Raw genomic sequence first — 4,640 nt, 5'->3', positions numbered from 1 at the left:
GTGTTCATGTCGAGTCCACCGAGGAGTGGACCACGCACCCACTCACCCACTCACTCACCCGCTCACTCACCCGCTCACTCGTCCATCAGCCCACTCACCTGCTCACTCACCTGCTCACTCACTCACCGACTCACTCATTCAACTACCCACTCACTCACCCACTCACTCACTCACTCACCTGCTCACTCACTCACTCACCGACTCACTCATTCAACTACCCACTCACTCACCCACCTCTGTCTGTGCGTGTGTCTGTGCGTGTGTCTGTGTGTCTGTCTATGCGTGTGTCTGTCTGTGCGTGTGTCTGTGCATGTGTCTGTACGTGTGTCTGTGCATGTGTCTGTGCGTGTGTCTGTGTGTCTGTGCGTGTGTCTGTGCGTGTATCTGTGCGTGTGTCTCTCTGTGTGCAGCCTGTGCGTGTGCCCCAGCGAGCTGCCCGCGTGCACGGACCTGCCCTACTCGGTGCGCTACAAGTTCATGGACATCGCGGGCGGGCGCCGCGTCCCGCAGACATCTTCTACCTGCAGTCGCGCGTCCACTACCAGGGCGCCTACAACTCCTTCCAGATCCGCGCCGGCAACGAGGCCAAGGAATTCGTGCTCAGGGTGAGAGGGGTCACCCCCAGCGGCAGGTCGCGGTTGTCAACCTGATGCCCGCCTGCCCGCTCGCCAGCCCACCTGCCCAAACGCCCACCCACACATCCACACGTCCTCTCGCTTACCCAGCCACCATCCACTCGCCCGCCCGCCCACCTGCTCGCCCACCCACTCGCTCGCCCACCCACCCGCTCGCCCGCCCACCCACTCACTCGAACCACCCGCCCACCCACCCACCCACTCGCCCACCCGCCCACTCACTCGCCCACCCACCCACCTACCCACCTACCCTCTCGCCCACCCACCCACCCTCTCGCCCACCCACCCACCCTCTCGCCCACCCACCCATCCCCTCGCCACCCACCCATCCTCTCGCCCCCCACCCCTCCGGCCAACGTTCCGCCCACCCTCCTCCCGCAGCAACTGAACGAGCACACGGCGATGCTGGCGCTGATCCGTGCGGTGCGAGGGCCTCGCGACATCCCCCTGGAGCTGGAGGTGGTCACGGTGCACCCGCTGCTGGGCCTGCACACATCCTCGCTGCTACGCCTGCACATCTTCGTGACGAGCCAGCCGTTCGGCAACCGCTGAGTCCCAGCGTCGTCATCGTGACCCCCCCACCCACTAACCCCCCCCCCACTAACCCCCCCACTAACCCCCCCCCTCACTAACCCCCACACACAGCGCAGAGCCGCCAGGGCGGACGTTCCGGATGGCCCCCGCCCCACCGCATGGAGTCGTCGCCACGCTCGAATCGTAGCGACGCAGGGGGTGCACGCAGTGACGTCGGCAGCCCGCCCGCTCTCCTAACCTCACCGAACCCCTCTCACCCCCCTCCCATCTCCACCCGGGCCCCCACCCTCCCTCCTCCCCCCAGCGTCTCCGCGGGCCGAAGTCGCTTCTCCGCGTGCTGCATCCGTGGGGGTTGCGCGGCGGCGGTGGCGGCAGCAGCAGGAGCGGCGCTGCACCGGCAGCACCCAGCCCCCTGCGGGCCGCCGCCTCCTCCTCCTCGCTCCGGCAGCCGCTCGCGTCGTTCTGCGTGCGCGGTGTGCCGCTCTCGTTCTGCGTGCGCGGTTTGCCGCTCTCGTTCTGCGTACGCGGCGTGCCGCTCTCGTTCTGCGTGCGCGGTTTGCCGCTCTCTTTCTGCGTGCGCGGCAGCCGCTCGCGTCGTTCTGCGTGCGCGGTGTGCCGCTCTCGTTCTGCGTGCGCGGTTTGCCGCCCGTCCAGACACTGAGCAGCCTCAACGCCTACTTAGCTTCCCAGATCTGCCTGGATCCGGACCGAGTGCATTCTGCGTGACCTGGCCGCATAGCCTGTGTATATATATAAACTCATTCGACGGAGACTTTCTATACTTTATATTTTAAGCTTGTCCCGCCCCCCCCGCTTTGCCCAAAATGTTTTATATTTGTATCGTTCTGACATCGGATGTGTGGGTTCGGCCACGGCAATGATCCCGGCCAAATCTGCGTTGTTGAGAACCCCTCCACCACCCGGCAGCAAACGGAATCGTCGAGCGAGCGAACGAGCGAGCGAACGAGCAACAGGCCAAGTTTGACAAGAAACCTCTCTCTCGTCTGAGCCGCCCGAATCTCATTCCATGCAATCGCAGCAATCGGTCTCGTTGCTAAACCCGGCCACGAGAAGTGGTTGCTCTCCGGCGAGTTTAATAACAATCGGCGCATTGTGAAACGGGTGTCACGGTGGCTAGGAGATGTTAACTACCTCGCCTGGTGTACAGGAGGTCGTGGGTTCGATCTCCACCCTGACGCTCGCTGCTGTATATGTGGAGTTTGCGTCTCTCTCCCCGTGGTCGCGTGGATGTTTCTCCAGCTCCCTCCGGGTTTTCCCTCCACGTCTAGAATCGACATCACGTGTCAAGAGAAGCCACTTCGTCCAGCTCGCGGTTGTGATGGGCAGGTCGCTTCTGAAAACAAAAATAGCGATGGAGCTCAGTGGGGCCTTACCTCCTAAAAAAATACCAAAATATTTTCGTAAAATAAGTTTTAGCACGACGACAACAACAACAACGACAACAACAACAACGGCGACGCGCGAGCGGTGACGCAGCTGGCGCGCGCGTCACAACTTCGGTGCGTTTGGGTCCCGTCGGGTGGCGGAGGGTTCTTACACGGCGACGATTTTGGCCGTCGTCGTCAGCTCGCTGAACCGCGATGTTTAAACTCTCGCCCTCCTCGCGTCGTCAAAACCCCGCTCTTCTGCGTTCGTGGCGGTGACGCTGCCCTTTTGCCTCTTGATTATTACGGATTTGTTGATGCATTCGTTGTTTTTTATATTCCTTCTAAGGTTATATCCCTGTGTTGACCGATGGCGCGCGCGTGTGTGCGTGCGTGCACGCGTGTGTGTGTGTGCGTGTGTGTGTGCGTGCCCCGCGCGTGTGTGTGTGCGTGCACGTGTGTGTGCGTGCACGTGTGTGTGGCGTGTGTGTGGTGTGTGCGCTGTGTGCGTGTGTGCGTGTGTGTGCGTGTGTGTGCGCGTGCACGCGTGTGTGTATGTGTGTGTGTGCGTGTGCGCGCGTGCGTGGTGTGTGCGTGTGCGTGTGTGTGCGTGTGTGTGCGTGCACGTGTGTGTGCGCGTGTGCGTGTTGTGCGTGCGTGTGTGCGTGTGTGTGTGTGTGCGCGTGTGCGCGTGTGCGTGCGTGTGCGTGTGTGTGTGTGCGTGTGTGTGCGCGTGCACGCGTGTGTGTATGTGTGTGTGCGTGTGCGCGCGCGTGCGTGTGTGTGCGTGTGCTCGCGGGAGCGAGCGGTGGCGCAACGGTCAGCGCGCTCCGTGCTCGCGTCGCCCGGCGGTCCCGAGTTCGATCGCCGCTCGCGATCGCCAGCGATCGTCGAACATCGGAACCGGACCTGGGGCCGTCGCCTAGATCGACTCGGCTTAAACTGGGATAACCCAGGCGCCGTGTGTAAACATGAGCACAGCGTGGTCTCTGGGCGCAGCACCGCGACTTGTTGTTCGTGCACGAGGGCTCCCTTCATGAGCGTGCGCTCACAGCACTTGTTGTGATTATTTTTTTTTTAAACCCATAGAATATATACATGAGTAGTGTTAACCCTCGCTCTAATTAACATCCTGTCGTCATGAAACGTGCCATCACACACACCGTGACAACCACACACCCCGTGACAACCACACACACCGTGACAACCACACACACACCGTGACAACCACACACACCGTGATAACCACACACACCGTGACAACCACCACACACCGTGACCACACACACACCGTGACAACCACACACACACCGTGACAACACCACCACACACCGTGACAACCACACACACGTGACAACCACACACCTCCAGACAACCACACACACACCGTGACAACCACACACACACCGTGACAACCACACACACACCGTGACAACCACACACACCGTGACAACCACACACACCGTGACAACCACACACACACCGTGACAACCACACACACACCGTGACAACCACACACACCGTGATAACCAACACACACACACCGTGATAACCACACACACACACCGTGACAACCACACACACACCGTGACAACCACACACACCGTGACAACCACACACACACCGTGACAACCACACACACCGTGACAACCACACACACCGTGACAACCACACCACACCGTGACAACCACACACACAGTGATAACCACACACACCGTGACAACCACACACACACCGTGACAACCACACACACACCGTGACAACCACACACACCGTGACAACCACACACACACCGTGACAACCACACACACACCGTGACAACCCACACACACCGTGACAACCACACACACACGTGACAACCACACACACACCGTGACAACCACACACACACCGTGACAACCACACACACACCGTGACAACCACACACACCGTGACAAACACACACACCGTGACAACCACACACACCGTGAAACCACACACACACCGTGACAACCACACACACACCGTGACAACCACACACACACCGTGACAACCACACACACCGTGACAACCACACACAACGTGATAACCACACACACACACCGTG

The sequence above is a fragment of the Lethenteron reissneri genome, chromosome 53 (assembly GCF_015708825.2).
Source record: "Lethenteron reissneri isolate LAM-NWPU_2019-01 chromosome 53, ASM1570882v1, whole genome shotgun sequence".
Taxonomy (NCBI): Eukaryota; Metazoa; Chordata; class Hyperoartia; order Petromyzontiformes; family Petromyzontidae; genus Lethenteron; species Lethenteron reissneri.
The sequence above is the reverse complement of the archived record's forward strand: the minus strand, read 5'-3'. Positions refer to the sequence as shown.